The 19,981-nt window shown below is 36.0% G+C and overlaps 1 protein-coding gene across 2 annotated transcripts in view; it reads left to right on the top strand.

Moving 5' to 3' along the window:
* LOC126757255 (serine-rich adhesin for platelets) overlaps nt 1-19,981 on the top strand; it is a 112,135-nt gene that overhangs the window by 38,473 nt on the left and 53,681 nt on the right. For both annotated transcript variants that reach the window (XM_050471035.1, XM_050471026.1), the window contains exon 2: nt 7,226-10,080. The gene's annotated coding sequence lies outside the window, so the exon portion shown is untranslated. The remainder of the gene's footprint in view (nt 1-7,225; nt 10,081-19,981) is intronic.

The raw sequence follows: 19,981 nt of genomic DNA, 5'->3' as shown, positions 1-19,981 counted from the left end.
ATAAACATTGCTCGAGATTTGCGTCACTTTAGAGGCATTTTAATGCGATGAAAAATGGTTTTATATTCGCTAAATATTTATTGGAACACCAATTTATTTGCAAAATTAAGTTTTCATCAAAATTCAAACTCATTATTTTTTCGACCTACACCATCACATAGCAAGAACTTTTACGTAGCACAAATATTTACTAAAGTGCTCAATTTGTAGTATGCTTATAATAATATCATACATTAATGTTCAACGATTTGCTGCAATATAAATTTGTCTGTAGCAAATGCTCAGGAAGCCGCACAATTTTATTAATGATCGAACAAATTCAAGTTAATAGTTTACAAATTCTTCACTCTATTGTGATCATAAGCTGATACTGTTGCAATAAATACGTTTGGCAAAATACGTTTGGGCGCATAAATGGGTGTAGCGCAAATCAAAAAATTCTTTGTATTCAGCTGAAGTCACTCATACGCAGTGGTGCACCCGCTGTTCATTGCCAGGCGAAATGCGTGATATTCGGCAATGCTGTTGACCTTAAAATATTATATTACTTTGTACATATTTTTATTGATATGGCAATAATTTTTAATACACAGAAATGCAAGTAGGTTTGCCGCAATTCCCATTTTGGACGTATTCAAATGAAAGTTTGTCAAAAAAGTTTTAATGTCATGATTTTGCGTTGTAAAATAAGAAAAAAATATTTACTACGGCTGCATAGAAGCTAAAATATCCCCTCACAGCTGCATTTGATTATAGTTTAAACGCATATAAAAAATCTTTATCTTAATTTTGATTGTTCAGTTTGTATGGCAGCTATATGCTAGAGTGCTCCGGATCGAAGCAATGTTTTCGAAGATCAAAGCGCTGCTTTGGACCAGGTAATATGCGCCAAATTTCATGAAACATATTTGATTAATTAAAAAGCTTTTCATAGAAGGACTTGATATTCATCGTTCAGTTTGTATGGCAGCTATAAGATAAAGTGGTCCGATATTAGCGGTTTCGACAAATGAGCAGCGTCTTGGTGAGAGAAAGAACATGTGCGAAATTTCACATCGATATCTCAAAATTAAGGGATTAGTTATGTGGAATGTGAAAGTAATTGCAGCTTCTAAAATATATTTCAGATTTTGTTTGCTAAAGTGGCGATATTTTCATTTAATATTCTTATGGTGCATGTTTTCAAAACTTTTCGAATGCCAAATTATATTTTGAAATTCCAAATGAGAAAATTAGCGTATGAGTTTAAAAAACAATGAGTATATTTTTTCATTCACGACTCCAGTTTTCGCAACTCGGTCGCCTTAAAGAGTTATATACAGTTACAAGGCCGAAAAGAGCAAATTTTTCAAAATTTTTTCTTAGAATACTTGTAATTAATATATATTGATCGAAAATTTGTACACATATTATGGTATCTTTTTAACTATATTTTGAGACTTAGTATTAGTAAAAATTTGTTTGGAAGCTGATCTCGGGAGCTCCCCTCAAAAAAAGATGTTTATGGTGAAAAAAAATATATATATATGTATACATATAAAAAAATATATAAGAATGGTGTTAAAGTTTGAGACTAATCAGCTTAGCCGTTTTTGAGTAATGTTTGTCACCGATTTTGAAACCACCATTTTGAGAAAAAGGCGTTTAAAGTTTTGTCTTGTACTTCCAAGCACTCTGAAACGGCTTTCCAAATTTGCGTGTAACTTCGAAAATATTCACCGGAACGATATGAATTTTTCTGTGTGTATTCTTAAATATATGTAAATTAAGAAAATAAATTAAATAAATTGATTTTTTTGAAAATTCTGTCTGCATATAACTCTTTAAAAGATATACTCCTGTTACAAAACATCTTAACTTGGTTTTGAAAAACTTGTAAGAGAACAGTATTTAAAAACTGACTTTAGAGTCAAGCTTAAGATGTTGACCCTCTTGGCAGTAATTTATGATGTGAAAGCAGAAATATTCAAAAATCTAGACGTATGGCATCTCCCCTGAAATTGAGTTATTTTGTCTGTGACGTTTATCTAAGAAAATAAAGACATATTAATATGAATATCCATTTTTAAATTTCATAAACATAAGCAAAGTAGTGCAACATACAGCAGCGTAATTATACATATATACATATATATATGTACATATAACGGCATAATTTTCGAAAATACGCCGCGCCGTGAAATTTGCTGGAATACAAAATTATTTCGAAAGTTGTGCAAATTAGTTTACGACATAAAATTGTGCTGTGCGTGAAGAAATGCCGTTTGGTGCCTTGCTTTGCTTACAATAAATACCGTTAGATCTGCCGCTATCATTACCACAGCTCGCGGGCAAAGTACCGGAGGAGAACGTTCATTGCTGCCTTGGTGGCAGCTAACTTTTAATTGTTTTTTCCCGAAACCCACAAACGCGTGAGATTGTCGGTGAGGGTGCGATGTTTAGAGGAAAAATTAAATTTACTCCAATGATTTAATGAACGAAAATAGTAGGAAGAAAGCGAGAAAGAGCGGAAAAACCAAATAATCCATGCGTACAAGGGAGCAGTCGCAATAAAATATATTTTCACAAAAAAACTGCTGAGCAATAGTAAATGTAAAACGAAGAATAAGCAAACTCAACTTACAAATAAGTTTACATACACACACACACACACATACATGCGCGCGCCCAAAAGATAAGCATGTGGAGCTTTGTAGTTTTGTGCCTTGGTGTAGGCCTTTACATATACACAGGCACATACATACATACATTAGACTTTTGCGCCACACCATGCGCTCGAGTGCCTATCGGCGCCCAGTTTCAACGGCAACACGGGGCGCCTGGGCCTGCGATATTGGAGTTTCAGGCAAGGCTGGCGCAACACTGGCGGAGGCAGCAGAGGTGGAGGAGGCTCTTAAGTACATGATTGTGTGTTGAGTGCTCAGCGCGTGCGTGTGCATGTGTGTGCGCGTGCGATATAATAGCTGTTCTTGTTGTTTTCGTTTGTTAAGCTGTGCTTTGGGAGTAATTTGAGAAGAGGCGGGCGCTGTTGTGTCTAGGCCGTTTGGGTTGGGGCAGCTGCTGCAAATGCACGCACACTCACACGCATGCAAGGACTTGCGCATATAAATAATATAAGCGAAATGTTAACACACATTTGTATGTGTATGTGTGTGTGTGTGTGATATAGTATATTTTATCGATTGCTTTGCTAGCCTTCGGCTTTTAGCGCAATTCGATGTGTACTCTGTAAACGCGCTGAAGTACAGTTTTTTGCGCTGAGCTAGGGATGCTGTGAACATATACACACATATATACATACATATATATATGTATATATATATATACACTCACATTAGTATGCATATATGTGTAGCTGAAATTGCGTGCGTTCGCAGAAACAAAACAGCTGCCACAGTTAGAAATTCTTTGGCAACAATGAAACTTCAAGTACGAACAACTGGCAAAAAACGGTAGTTAGCAGCAACAAAAACGATAAACAAATGTTGTTGAGTTGCTGAAATGGGGAATCATGTGGAAATCAAATGTAAACATATACACCCAAACGAAACTTTTTCGCTTTCTTTTCAAGCCAGGCAGCTGGTAAAACAGCACCGAAGCGGCTGTTGTGTGTGTGTTGTTTTTGTTGTAAAATGTATGTGTGAAATTGCTATTAATTGAAGTGATGTTGAAGAGTGCTTGAAGAGAAGCCATAAATAGTTGATTGGATTAAAAACGCTTCCTCAAACGAAGCAAATGTTGAGAGCTGTAAATTTTAACAAAAAAACGTGCTTAAAAATAAAATTCTCACATTTCTCAAAGGAACACAGCAAATTGCGAAAAAGAACTAATTCAATCCCCTCGCTTAAATACCGCGTTAGAAACGCAAGCACAGCATAAAAAAACGAGCTGTGCGCAAAAAATATTGCATACCTTAAGGCGACAGGCAGTCTTGTTACTGCCTGTTAAGACCTGCTGCCTTTGATGAATAAAATAATAATACCATAATAGCAAAGCTAAGCAATAAATTTTGCATATTTTGTTTTTCCTTATGCTTCGCCTTATTTATTGCGCTATAACTGCATCAATATCACAGAGGACCTAACTTATGACTTCCTTCATATGTACTTCATTTGAGAGTTATTAGAGAATGCAGAGTAAAATTGCTTAGAGCAGCAGCTGGTTCACTGTCGAGATCGTAAATATTTTGGGAAGAAAGTGGCAGAGATTTTAGTACTTGGCTGGGTTCTGTCGGGTTACCTAAATTCGATTTTCGTGGGATTGAACTTTTAAAAATTCTTTGTCGGAAGTTTTGTGTTTATCTTAGCGCTATCTTACTAGAATATATTAAAAATTTTTCTTTCTGTCTAACTTGACTTGTTGTATTGAAGCGATGGAGCGTTATCAGAAACGTGTTTTACTTATCACGTTTTTACGATGGTCCCATAGCTTCATAACCTCTTGCTTAAGGGGTTAGAACCATTTATGAATTTCAAAAAATCGCCTTTATTTTGTATGACAGTTTCGGAGTTATGAGCACATATGTCCGATTTCATTTATTGTGTATTGTTCATCATGTGAAAATGGGCGAAATCGGACTTCAGCCACGCCTACTTCCATTTTGGTACCATTTTAAATTCCATCTGAACCTTTCCTTAGAGCGTACAAATCAAGAAGCAATTTATGCAACGGGATAACATTTTGCACAAATAATGCCTTTAACTCTTTGAGCGACAAAGATTGCAGAACTTTTCTAACTCTTTAGGGAACCCTCCCTTATTATTATTATTAAAAAATTAAATTATACTGAATTTATGAATTAACTATGCAAATAATCAAATAGTAGAAAAAATATTCTAATCTGGTGTCTCCATATATTCAACATCAAAATTACTCTCTTCTAAAGCTGCTTGACGAAGTAAATAGAACAATGGTATGTCCTCGTCGGAATCAAATGCATCGGAAATGGAATGAGCAGAATCTTCGGAATTGCCCTCAATTGAATCTAAGTCGGAGTGAATTTCAGCACAATGCAATCTCAATTCTTCAAATTCGTCAAAGAATTCACTGATTTCCGCATCACTCAGGTCTTTTTGGCACTTGTCTATACTACGTATATCTGTCCAAAAAATTAATAAAATATTTTTCAGTACATAATTCGCGGTGGTTTAAAATGAGTAACACTACAAAAATTACTCCTCATAAGCGTAGCACTTCCACACAATTTTTAAAATTAATAAATACAGTATTCTCCAAAGTAAAAAAATAATTTTTCTCAAATACTATATTATTAGAAAAATATTTTCTGCACTTTTTCATACCGTATTCCATTTACATGTACAACTTTCAGAAGAATCACGTGAAATTAACGACAAAACGGGTAGAAACAGAGAAACTACACCTGAAAATTTAATGTAATGGCGCCATTAATCCGTTATAATATTTGGTATACATTTTAAGCCTGGCCGTCACTTGGAATAAATTAAAATGTTTGTGGTTTAAAAAATGTACCACCTGCGAGTAAGTTACCAAAAATAAGTGGTACAAATTTTATAACATTGGCAGACGGCAGCGTTAATCTGGATTAACTGCATTAATCCGGATTAATTCAGGAGAAGTAGGTTTGTAACTATGTGGCGGCTAACAATCGCAATGTTTATCGTCTATCCATTTTCATTGAACATATTATAAAAAGGACTATCAGCTGTTTACGAGAGTTTCAAACTCTCATAGCTGCCGTCTGTCACCTACAAATTTGGATCTGATTAAGTGCGCAGTTAATCCGGATTAACGCTGCCGTCTGTCAAGGCTATGTCACCTTATGGCCGAATATTTAGACCCCAGTCCCTTATAGACTTTTTACCGATCTTCAAACATCCGGGTGACTATATACCGCACATATCGGCTCATAAGTGAGTTATCTTAATAAAATTTAGAGAACGTGTTTTCCTTATAACGGTGCATATTTGTGCTTAGAGTGAATTAAATCGGGCGAAACTCGCCATACACTGCATACTTGTTATTTCTGATTTTTATTCGATGCTTTATACTATTGTGGCAAAAAATAGTAAGACTTTTTAGTTTAAATTTTGCAAGAAAACCCATTCATCGAAATATTTTTTTCTAGGTTAGTATGATTGTCAGAGAGATCTGAGCCGAATTTCAGACAAAAGAATCATTAGTGTTTGGTATACGCTTGTCTTTCTGAAGTACATGAAGTGCATTCAGCGATATTTACGATAAGCGAAATTACTGAACAAAGAAGTTCCACTCAATTTTGTGTGCGGAATCAAATTTTTGGTACCGAAACGGTTTTGATTGGTACCAACTATTCAAAGAGGGTCGAGAAAGTGTTGACGACGAAACACTTCCAGGACGGCCATCAACATCAACAGATGTTCTACACGTCAATAAAATAAAGGAATTGGTGCTTGAGAATCGGCTAATAACAGTCAAAGATCCATTTCGAAAGATCATTTGAATTTCTAAGCAAAGTTAAAGCACGATTGGTGAATTGCTTTCCGACTACAGGATAAGTCGATATCTCAAATAGTTTTTGAGTTACAGCAGTCTAAAGTGTAGCTGCTTAGTTCAAATAGCGCTATCAATTTTTCTTTAAACGTGTTTTTCTTAATTGAGTACAATGGTTACTGGAAAACAAATCATCTGATTGAATTTTTGTGTTTATTCTGTACGTGTTTGCTGTGATTTATGTTTGAATTGCTTGAACTGAAATCAAAGGAAATCATCCATTATAGTGTTTTGACGTATAATTTTCGTTTCGAGAAAATAAATCTTGTATAGTAGAAATTATATGATTTCCAAAATTGATATTGAACTTAAATTTAGTATCGATATTTTTTCTATTATAATTAATACTCTTAGATTTCGCTTTGCTGCCTCTTATTGGAATTATTATAGAATTTTTTATCACCTTGTTGTGCTCATACTCGACATAAGCAATTTTTTTACTTCTGATAAATATATCACACAGATTTTCTAAACAATTTAGTCGCCAGTTTTTATAAATTATGAACAATTCAAACGGTTTAATATTAAGTGACATGTTTTTTTTTTGTTGCGCTACTCTTTGCTCTTTGCTGCATTCTGCACTCAGCCTAAGCTGGAAATGACACAAGTGACACAACGACTATAAATATGTGTTTTTCGTTTTCTAAATATTAAATGGATGCTTTTGGAAAAAAAAATTCATAACTAATTTTTTAGTAAAATATTTAACCTTCAGTAGGTGAAAACGGGCAACCAATAAAAAAGTGAACGCACTACTGTCAAACCCAAGAAAATCAATTTGTTCAAGACAATACAAACCTTGCATATTCAACTTGGTTGTAACACAAATTTAGCAATTTAACAAAAACCATCTATAATGAAGCACATATGTATGTATGTATGTAAAGCGCGCTCAGCAAAAGCAAACCGAAATGATGGACCAGCCCGCAAGGCAGTGTAAACTAACAGAATAGTGGTGATAAGCAAAAATTACCAGAAGCAAATGGGAGAATATGCATACAGCAACAAAAACAAAAACAAAAACGTTGAAGTTGAAGTTGAAAAAGTAAACACAGCCGAGGGCTGCAGCCGAGGCAGAGCGAGCGACAGCGTTGGCAAAAACAACTATTCGTACTCCAAATCCTCCCCTTCCCGAGTACTCTCACGTCGTGTGGTTGTGAAATTTTAGGTGCGACTTAAAGTTTAAAATTTAAAACAAACAAAACACTATATGCATACAAATATAACCGTTATAAAGCATAATAAATTAAAATATAAAATAATATAGATTATTATGGAGAGCATTAATTGAAAATTTTAATTAATAAAATTATAATAAGAGCAAAACTAACATAATCACGCCGCAGTTGCACAGGCATGTGTACGTTAGTGTATGTGTGTGCGTGTGCACAATAAACACGCATGAAAGCATATTGTGCAGAGCGCATAGTAAAACACATTGCTGCCACAAAAAAGTTGCTGGCAAATGAAATTACGGTAAAAAAGCAATTTATTAAAATATGCATTGCAGTTTTTGTGTGTGTGTGTGTGCGTTTTACAAGAGAATTATTACCCGAAATAACTAATAAATTATATATTTAGTAATTAACAGGTGCTGAGGTAATACAAATACAACAACTTAACTCTTTAAACAACGGCATATTAAAGAAGTCAAAATAAAATCTAACGGTATCTCTCAATCTCAACAGTTGAAGGCGTGCTTTGAGGTTAAATGTGAACGGAACTTAACGAACTTAACTTAACGACTGTGTTTGGTCTTAGCGAAAACTTTTAACCGTAAATTAAGCAACTTAGGCGGCAGAGGGGCGCAGTGACGCAGGGTACAGAGCAATGGCGTGTGTCTAATTTTTAAACTTTTTATTGTACATTTTAAGCCTAGACTAACGTAATTTTACTCGAAATAAACGACCGTCCTCTTTACATTACAAAAAGTAAAAAAAAAAAACCAAAAACAAAAGCAAAAAATAAAAACAAATAATTATAGTATATTATAAGCCAATTTGAAACTATCAAACGATGCGAAGGCAGCAGCAAAGTATTTCAACTAACTTTTAAAATAGTTATATATATGTATGTGTATTTTTAAAGTAAACGAGCCAATACGAATGTTAAGCTCACATTCATAAATAAATCAATCAAAAACAGAGTGCGTGCAACAAAAACAAAAACAAAAAATTAAATACACAAATAATCAGACTGAATGAATGCAAATTGAATTAAATAAAAAATAGACAAAAAAAATCTAAAAAATAATTAAAACACTCACCTACAAAACCATAAACTAGCGAAAAGCCAATAAAATTATTACACATCGCAGAAAGTGACAAATGAACGAGTATTTAATTGCCACAAAGTGTTGAAAGGCCGGGCGGCAACACTGAGCAGAGCCGCCATTGGCAAAATAACGGCAAATTATTATAAACAATGCTGAAATTGTATAAAAACAAAGTGTACTGTAGCTACAACAACACACTGTAATGATATAAAACAAAAATAAGCGAATAAAAGCAAAAACAAACACAAAACTAAACAACGCAACGCAACGCACAGAGCGACACACACGCTGGCTGGCAGGCTGGCTGGCGGGGAGGCAGCAATTTCAATCCAAACAACGCACTCCACGCACTCAATTGAGCTGCCGAGAAAACACGCTGAACGTACCTAATTAAAATTCATAGGCCCATACACAAACAGGCAAACACACAAACAACGCAAGGGCTTTTACACACACATATATAAGTAGCTGTGTGTGCGTGTAAACATAACGCCACAAACGCAAGGAAAACAAGGAGGAAAAAAAGAAGGAGAAGAAGACGACGAAGAGTAAACAGCAGCCAAATTAAGTCAACTGGAAGGCAGTGGCGACCGCGCCCACCCAAGCACACAGTTCATACAACAACAATAATAACTGCCTGCGCGCGTGTGGCCAAAAGGGTTAACAGTGGCTGTGACACTTTCCTGCGAGCTGTCAGCTGCAGCAGAGGCCGCGTCCAGCGCGCGGCTACTGTAATTGGTGCGCCAAAAGCACACAACAACAACAACAAGGCTGTGGTGAGCAATTAAAACGTTGACCAAGCAGTAAAGGAATAGAGCCGAGCAGGAAAATAATTAAAAAATTAATAATAATTATAATAAAAGAGCAAGACAGCTAACGGTGGCGGCATGCCAAGCGGTAAAGCGGAAGCAGCTGAGCATTAAATAAATATTAAAACGTCGTTTGATACGAAATTGAATCAACAACGACGTGGCATATAAAATCACACAAACACACACACACACCTATAAGCGCATATACAAACGCGCACGATCAGCGCAACGTCAGCACTGACGTCAGGAGCAGGCGGCACCCAGCAGCAGCGCTCTGCCAATAGCGTTCGATAGATGCCGCAGCCGCAGCCACAGCTGTGCTCGGCGGCGCGTGAATTGACGCCAATAGCGGCGGCGCTCGTGTAGGCGCCAGCGCAGCAAGCGTGGCAGTGACGGCGACAGCAACAGCAACAGCGACAGCGACAGAGCCAGTGGCAGCCGTTGTGCCGTTCGCTTCAGCAGCCAATGCATCAGAAATCGAAGGTAAGTGAGCGTGCAAACGCGCCTTTTCTCTCCTGCAACAACAACGCCCTCAGCTACTCGCTTCTTTTGCTCATTGTTGGCGTTTACGCTACGTTCCGTTGCGTTGCCTTTCGTTTGTTTTGTTTACACACATTTGCGTCAATTTATTGTTGTTTTTCGTACGTTTCGTTTCGTGCTGTTTATTTTCGCACTGTCTGTTTTGCATCCAATTTTATTGCTATTCAAAAATTTATTAGGCATAATTCAGTTTTTAATGACAAATTTCGCACACCCGCCGTCCACCCGCGTCCCCTTGCTGGCCGCGCAACGCATTCCTCTTCGCCACGCCAGCTTAAGTGCGCGGGTGTAGTTGCTGGTGTGCAGCGGACGTCGGGGCGTATGCGCGACTTTTATGTCGCCAAGTGCTATTTTAATGCGCGTGTTAGAAAACGTATGAAAAAGCGAAAGAAATGAAAATTAAATAAAAACAAAAACAAAAATAAAACGACAAGTGTGGCAAAAATGTATTTATTTTTATTTATTTCGCGCCAATTGTTGTTGCAAGTCGCATCTTGTAAATACCTATGTACCTCCCTGGTGTGTGTGTGCACGTTAGGGTGGCCGCTTAGTTACCGCTTAAAACTTCTCAAAAGTCTAACATAATTTTCGTCCATGACAGTTCTATGCTTTTCGAGGTTATTGGCGCGAATGATGTTGAAGGAGTTTTGGGGCTTTATGAAGTCCTTAAAATACCAAGGGTTTCTTTATACACATTATAAGAAAATTGTTAAAGATGAAAATTAAATATTTTTCGAGTTATACGTAATCCCTCATTGCCCTAAAAAATATCTTCCACAGCTGCAGTGATTCCGGTTTTCTACTGGTATCTGGACTGCAGCTAAAATAAAATTGTCACTCGAAGATATTGTGCCCGCAGTAACCTATGATCGAAAAAAACAAAAATTTTGAAAATATCGGCGATTAAAAAAAAAAAAATGAGAAAATACCGGCGATTTAAAAAAAAGTTGAATTTTACCCAAATTTTTTGGCTGTCAAAATTCGATCAAAAATATTGGTATGTCATTGTATAGAGAACTACTTATAAACACAATAAGCAAATCAAAATTGATAGTGATTGTTGTTGTTGTTGTTGTGGTTGTAGCGGCAGAGTTCTGCAAGTTGACAGTCCTTGGCCGGATGAAAACCTGGGTCCGTTCCGGTTACGTAGACCCGACTGTCGTGGGAACGGAATTTTGTGATCGGTTCATATACATACTTCCGAGTAATCACCGTAGCAAATTCGAAAAAATGCTTTTTCGAGGAAAACGCGTTTGAAAATAAACTGATGGAGCTTATTGAACTGGGCGGTTACATTTCAGAGAACTCTAACTTTAATAATAGTTGAAATGCCAAATTAAAATTTTAATATTTTAGTTTTAAAGAAATAAAATAGATTTTATAAAAATTTCATCCTAAATGAGCCCCTTAACCTCAACGTAAGACTACAGCGCTTAATATAAGCTCAATTTGATTATCAAATTCTCATCTGAAGAGAGATTATTATGAGTTCTCATATAACTTAGCAAGCCTTTTCAAAATTTATATTACTTTTTCCACTTAAAATAAATAAATTACTTTTTAATTTTATAACACTTTACGACATAATTACTATCCAAATCACATATTTCCTCGCAAGAGAGATCTAATACTTTCTCGCTACTTAACTGCTTTAATAATGCGAGTTTCAAAGCACGTGTTAATGACTTTTGCGAAAATGTGCGCTAATAAAAGTTCACCCTTACAAAATATATGTACACCATACAATGTATATATATATATAAGTATATGCATGTATTTACAACGTTTTGTATGTCGTGCTTAAAATTTCCTCTTCGATTTCTACATTCGATTTGTTTGTTTATCCTCATTCAGCATGGCGATTGATTGGAAGCGCCCCAAAGGCGAAATGAGTGGGCTCGTTTGCTAATTTGCACTACTCATTGATTTGTTTGGATTTCACTTTGATTGCCATGAGCGAATGTCACGTTACTTTGTTTTGCTTCTTTCTCATCTTTTATTTTTTCTGCGCGTTCAGCACTTTGTTGGCAAATTAATTTCGTTGATTTACATGCGGTGCAACGTGCATTACTGCTGAGCACTCATTACAATGACTCTTTTATTTATGTTCGGCTCAATTAAGGCCAGCTACAGACTCTTTGCTCTGCCATAATTACTTCATTAATGTAGACATGAATTATTTCCATTGAACTTTAGGACAAATTTTGTATTTTATGCCAACATAAGTACGAGTACTTCGCGTAATTGAGAATAGCAGTACTTGGCTGCTTTTTGATTTTAAATTCTATTATTTTTATTATTTCAAATATATAAGCAATTGCCCAAGAATGGGAGTTGGAGATGCGACAGTTTCATGAAAGGCATGAAAGTATGGAAAGGCTTTGCTTACAATTACCAAGAAAGTTTGTTCGTTTCTTTTATAATATAGTGCATCTGATTCTTGAATTTGTAAAATGTTTTGCAGAAGTCAGATTGATATTTGTGTTATTATTTGAAAAGTTTAGGGGTCCTTATATTTTAAGTCTCAAAGTAGCAGTTGAATTTTATGTGAACCTTTCCTGTGACAAAAATAAATGCGACTTGGATATAATTCCCACTTGCGAATTTCAAAAATCAGTTTTTCGTTTTGCACATACATATATCGAATGTACATGCAAGTATATTTGTAAAATTTTTAAGTTATTGTAATCGACTCTCAAAGCTCCAAACGCGTTTTTAGTTGTTTTCAGAGTCAGTGAGAAAAATTTCTACAAAAAGGCTTGACCAATCGAATTCAAATTTTACATAAATTGTTTAAATAAATTTGTTTTGCTTAATTTCGATTTTTTAAGCGACTTTGAAGTGGAAATTTTGTCATAAAAACGAAATTTTCTTGGGCCGTCAAAAAATTAAAATATTGGCTGGTATTCCAACTATTACCTCTATTTCTCCACAGCAGCTTATATAATGATCCTATATTAATTTTTATTAGGTTTGCCAGGAAATCTGTAGCACCCAGAAATAAATGCTGAGACCCTATAACAAATAATAATAAACGAGCAGCTTGATGAGCCAAGTCGATTTTGAAGAGATATCTTCGCAAAATGTAACAATTGTGTAATTTCCGACGAAATTATTCAGATCAGTGATTCGATCATGCCGCTGACCAATTAAAATCAAGTTCTAGTAGGGAGTATGTTGCATTCTAAAGCCTTGAGGCAACCGAGTTTAAACTTTTTTCTTTTGTTTTAAGCAGAAAAATCTTCCTCACTTCCACACGCTTAGTTGGAGGTGCTTCCTGGAGATCGACTTTAGAATCAAGTGAACCCAAAGTTTTAATATACTGGTTTTATTTATTTATTTATAATGGTAAATGCCTCTTCACATAAAACGCTTTTGTCAGAATTGCAAGTGTTACTCTAGAAAATAAATAAAAGGTCTCCAAAGTGATTGAAGATTTCAGTAAAAAAAAAATTGTATGCTTGGAAATCTGCAGTTTTTCAGAGTGCACTATATACAGTTATCTTATAAGAAACAAAAGAAAGTATAAAATTAGAAACTTTATAAAATTTAGTAAAAAAAAAAAATTTTAAACTATGTATTCTGTCGAGTCAGCATATATTCAGGTTATTTACTATAAATTTTGCATTAAATTCCATTTAATTTTTTTATGTTAGCCGCACAGGAATGCAAGTATACCACTATTCAACAAATATGAAGGAAACATTTGCGTTTGATATGCTAAGCGGTCTGTGGGGCACTTGAGGTGTCTAATACGAATTTGAGTTCAAAATATACCCATCACGTATAGCTATTTTCATCCTGTTAGTAAATGTTAGTGGCTCGACTTCTTTTTCTTCATTGGCGTAGACACTGCTTACGTGGTTGTAGGTGAGTTTACAACAGAGCGCCAATCGTTCTTCCTTTTTGTTCTTTGGTTCCAAGTGCAGCCGGGTCCCTCTCCACCTGGTCTTTCCAACGGAGTGAAGGTCTTCCTCTGCTTCCCCCGGCGGATACTGCGTGGAATACTCTCAGAGCTGGAGTGTTTTTATCCATTCGGACTACATGACCTAGCCAACGTAGGCGCTGTCTCTTACTTGTACTCGTATATCTGTATAGCTCATCGTTTCATCGGTTTCGGTACTCGCCGTTGCTAATACGCAAAGGACCATAAATCTTCCGCAGAACCTATCTCTAGAAAACTCGTAACGCCGTTACATGAGATGTTGTCCTCGTCATTCCTCTCTCTGCAGGACGGGAATGATGAGTGGCTTGTAAAATTTGGTCCTTGTTCGTCGAGAGAGGACTTTACTTCTCAATTACCTACTCAGTCCGAAGTAGCACCTATTGGCAAAAGTTATTCTGAGATAGATTTCGATGCTGATGTTGTTGTTGGTGTTAATGCTGGTTTCAAGATATACAAAATTATCTACGACTTCGAAGTTATGACTATCAATAGTGACAGGAGATACTTTGTCTTGCTCTCATTCACTACCATTTGCTTCGCTTCCTTATGCAGTCTGGAGTAAGCAGAACTAACGGCGCGGATATTGAGGCCAATGACATCAATATCATCGGCATATGCCAGCAGCTGTGCACTCGTATAAAAGATTGTACCTTCTTTATTCAGATCTGCAGCTCAAATTATTTTCTCTATCAGTAGATTGAAGAAGTTGCCCGAATGGAGTCGGTTTGTCTGAAACCTCGTTTGGTATCGAACGGCTCGGAGAGGTCATCATCGATCCTGACGGTGCTTTTGATATTGCTCAACATCAGTTTACACAGCCATATTAGTTTTTCGGCGATACGAAATTCAGACATAGCGGCATAAAGGCAGCTCCTTTTCATGCTGCCGAAAGCAGCTTTGAAATGGACGAAGAGATGTTCTGCCTCGATCCTATTTTCATGGGGTTTATGCAAGATGAGACGAATGGTGATTCTGGTCAGTTGCTGATTTTTCATGTGCTATCAGTTTGTTGACGGCGCGCTTTATTCTTTCATACAGTACGCTTGATAGACAACTATTAATTACAACGCATAAAATCCTAAGTGTTAAAAAATTTTCAAAATGATTTTCGATTTTAGCAACCCAGAATTAACAAGAAAAAGACTCTAACATCACAGTGTTAGTTTCCGAAGAAAAAATATTTGTATTTTTAATGTTCTTTTTTTGATATTTAAATTTTTTTCACAATGATATGTAAACAAACGTGTCATTAGCAGTTTTTCTTTTCCAAATTGTTTATTATTATATGCTTATAAATATGTACACATATATACATATAGTATAATAAAACACACAATTAATAATATTTGGCGCGTGCATAAGTTTTATTTTTTTTAAATTTATTTCCCACTCTTTCCAACTCAATTATAACTAATGAAGAACTGTGGTGTTTGTGTTTTTGTGTGAAATTTGCTTTCAGCGAATAAAAAATTCTGAAATTAATTGATGTTTTCATTGTTTATTTCTTTTTTTTCACAATCTACGTTCCCATGCACCAATGCGGCGGCAAGAACGTTCGACTGTTCATACAAAAACAAAAACAAAAACCAAAATACTTGTTGTTGTTGTAGTTATTAATGTGCTCGTCTCATTCGAGAATTTCGTCGATGATGATGATGTTATTTTATTGATGATCGAGTGTATAAATGTTTAATGTTGGCAATTGGGGTGTATCCGATAGATATTCGTGTTCCCACATTCGCACTTGTTAATATTTCGGAACGGCCATAAATAAACATAAACACTGTAAGTGCAGCAACTCAGGTGGAATGACTAATGAGGCGCAATGACGCTCACAGTGGGCCGAAACGGGAACAGCGGAGAGTGGCATTTAATCGAATCATAATAAAACTAAGTGTGAGTTAATTTCTGAGAAAAAGGTTCTGGAACATAGTTCTTAAAGTTCTTGGTTATAGGGCCGTTATAATCGGACCCCGTATTTTAAATGAAAATTGTAAAAAAGGGAGAGAGAAGGGAGGAAATTCATCAATTATGGTGCAAGTGCCGTCGCAGGCTTAGACTAATCTCAGGTTGAAAGTCGGTGTGTTGCCGTTACCTCTAGGCGTCTATATAAGTTGAAATCTTACTTATGTTTTACCAGAATATGTCAATACACAGTATTTTCAGTACCCCGTGCAGCATACGTAATATTCGTCCATTAAGGAGTTAAAACTGCAAATTTTTTTTAAACCTCCGAATAAGATCATTTTGAAATTTTAGCAGGACTTTGAAAGATAGAAATTTTCCGTTTCTTCCTATAACTGTGCCAACAAATATAAGCGATTTTACCGCTATTTTGGCTAAAACACATTGTTGTTGTTGCCAATGTTGCTATGGCAGCTCGTTGTTGATATCTCGGCCGCTGTCGTATGGCGGAAACAGACAACGACAGGTGGCCAGCTCGCGCACTGACCGTTCCTTTCGTTTTGATGATCACTTAAGTGGTGTCATTGTGTGCCTTCATATTGTTGTAGTTGCTGTTGTTGTTGCCTTGATGGCGATCTCGACAGCGAACGCATTGGGAGGCGAACGCGAAATCTTTTAAACGCCGAAATAGGTTAAAGAGTGCAGTTCTAATGCACATGCACACAAACGAGTATTTGTATGTATGTGTATGTGCATACACTGTCTTGTAGTTGCGTACATAGCCGACAGATATTTGCAAATGTTTTGCGCTAAATAATGATGGCATCGCCTGCTGTTGCTATTTTGTGTCGCTCTAATGAGCAGCCGCATCGAAATTGAAGAATGTAAAATTTAAAAATAAAATGCGCGCGACAAAACAGTTAATAATGAAATAACAGAAAATTAAAATTAATATTATTATTTCGAAAAAACGCGTACTATTTTGTTATCAGCTTAGAAATTGGCTGTAGTCGGAAGGATAAATACCTCATACGTGAATAAAATAAAGGAATTGATGCTTGAGAATCGACGATTAGCAGTCAGTGACCTTACTGGCACCGTTGGAATATCGGCAGAATCAGTTAAAACCTTTTTGAAAGCTGGGTTGGTTGCTAAATCACTCAATTTTTTCGAAAAACAGCGTCACGTTAACGTCTGTGAAATATAATGCTTCCCGACTACCAGAATGTCATAAAAAGTATTATTACTGGCGATGAGTCCTGAATCGGTATGTATGGTAATATGGTATGCTTACGACCTGGAAACAGACGATTAATCTTCCGAATATCGTGACAAAGGTGAGCCGAAGCAGATTCCAAATCAAGGTTATGTTGGCCGTTTTCTTCGATTATAGAGGTGTGGTGCACTCCGAATTCCTTCCGATCGGCTAATCTGTCAACAAGGAATACTATTTGGGTGTTATGTCGAAATTATGGCTCGACAACTCTTGGTTTTTGCACAAATCCGTCGCATACTGCATTAATTTTTCATCAGTTTTTCGCCAAATTTTCAACCAATATCGTGGCGTAATTGCTGTGCCGTGCCGTGCCGTGCCGTATTCGCCTGATTTAGCGTACTTTTGATGGAAGAGACTCTAGGAACATGACTGCAAAATTCACTGGTCACAGTCTGGTGTCGGGAAACGCCTTCATAGTGAGACTAATAGATCGAAATGTCAAGAGCAAGGCATCAAGGAAACATTGGAGAATCAATCGGATACTTGGGCTGCGTTGGTATCCTGAAAGATAACTAATTCTCATGAACTACGTAACGGCACTCTATCTGGCATTGCTAAGGATCATGACTGACATATGCGTGGCTCACGAGCCTATCAGACTTACATAACCTAACCAAATACAATGTAATGTAATTGTTCGTATGTTTGACATTTTTTCACAATAAAAGGTTCAACCTTTAAGTGTTTTATAATTCTTACTTCAGCCGTAATGTACATATCGGTTATAACTCCCATGTTGAACTACTAGTTTTAAATTAAAGAGCTCTCAATATGACCCGTTAGAAGTTTTAAATTTCAACTCGTATGCGACAGATGAGAATAAAGAAGAACAGAACTATAATTAGATATTCGAAGCTGATTTTTTAATTATACAACAATAGGTAACACATTAAACCGAGATGGAGTAAACTCTGCCGATTTGGAACTAATTTAGAGAATTAAAAATGGAGTAATCTATCTTCTAAGTACTATTTTGTTACAATACAGCCTTAAGTCGCGCTTAATATTGACGTTACACTCTAATGTGTTAAAATAGTTTTAAATTTTTTTGGTTATTAAGCGACTAGTTATTCTTAGGCTAGTTACGAAACACGTCCTTTAGTGTTTGCTTTTCAGTTTTTTTAAATTTGATGAAATTTTCATTCTACCCATCCCTCTATCACAGCTGGCTTGCGCTCTAACTAAATATTGGATGAGCGGCAGGGCGAGCCAAATGAAATCTGCGTTGATGTTTAATAAGACTATTTGTACATACATATCACATATGTACCATATATACCTATTCACATGCATATGCAAATAAACAGTTGATACAATGTGCACTTGCTGATGCATAACTTCATACATATGTATATGTAGGTATATTATATTAGTGTGTGTGTCGCAGAATTGTATTATTTATATGCATGCATGAAACAACCACACTCACACACATATGTATGCATGCAAATGCGATTGTGTCTGTGCGACTGGCTTGCATATTGAGGGCAGGAAATGTATGAAATATTTTCTTGTTCCTCATTTATTTGCCACAAGCAATTGAAATGCATTTTACAAATGGGGCAACAGGGAATATGTCAAAGATCTTTGAATTTTCCATTTATTGTTGTTTATACGTACTTTTATTGTTGTATGTAAACATGTGGATCGGCATGCGTCCCAGCTAGCCATTTGTAGATATGTTTGTATATACATACATATGTAAATGGAATGAATATTGGCATCTGCTGCATGAAGCAGCGTGTTGTTGAAAGGTCAACTGTGTAGAAAAGATTGTTGCAACTTAATTAAGTCCTTCCTGCGGTTAGAATTTTATTACTTTTGTGGAAATGTTGAGTATATTTTGCTAACGGCTATTTAATTTCCAGTGTATTAAATTGTCAACTCGTTTTGGTTGTTTAGAATTTGCATAAACCGAGATTTTTCTGCATTTTTCTAACGATGAATAAGATTTGTTTTATTTAAATTGTTTGAAAATGGTGAATATGTGAAACTCTAGGTAAACAGGGTCCAAGCTAACTTCATATGAAGGTGTTTACTTCTACTTGCAAAGCAGCCATAAGAGTTTTAAGTTGATTGAAAAGCTTTAATACGCAATTTTAGGTGTTAATTTTACTGATTTGTTGCATAAATTTATACATATGTACAATACAAATATATTTCTTACAAAATGTGGCATCTGTGTTCCGAAATGTTTGAGAATGAAGTACTTTCTTAAACTCCATATATTTAGCACAGGTTTAATAATACTTTTTCTAATATAATTTTTTCCGATCGGTGGATTCTCTACATACAAATACGAAATAAAATGACTTTGTAGCTGACTATTTTCAATCACGCACGGATTTCGAAAACTATTTGTAACCAAAACCTGTGCCGATACGCATATTTACAAATTTGTAGTATGTGTTGTTGTTGTTGGTTAGTATTTTTTCCTTATGGCACGCAGATCGTGTTCTGTGGCCCTAATTGCTTTCAAAAGTGCGCCTATTATTACCAATTTTTGGCAACAAAAGTCGCAATTGTTCTGCAATTGTGGTTGCAGTCACTTATATTGCGGTTGTCGTCTTTGTTGTTTTTGTATAGTTGGCGGGCTCTCGTCGTAGTGTGCCGCCGTCTGGCATTGTGATGGCATGAAAATTACTCTGCCGAGCTGTTACACACTTTGCTTATAAGTATGAATACGAGTATATGTATGCATATATATATATGTGTGT

Source organism: Bactrocera neohumeralis, chromosome 2 (assembly GCF_024586455.1).
Source record: "Bactrocera neohumeralis isolate Rockhampton chromosome 2, APGP_CSIRO_Bneo_wtdbg2-racon-allhic-juicebox.fasta_v2, whole genome shotgun sequence".
Taxonomy (NCBI): domain Eukaryota; kingdom Metazoa; phylum Arthropoda; class Insecta; order Diptera; family Tephritidae; genus Bactrocera; species Bactrocera neohumeralis.
The sequence above is the reverse complement of the archived record's forward strand: the minus strand, read 5'-3'. Positions and strand labels throughout refer to the sequence as shown.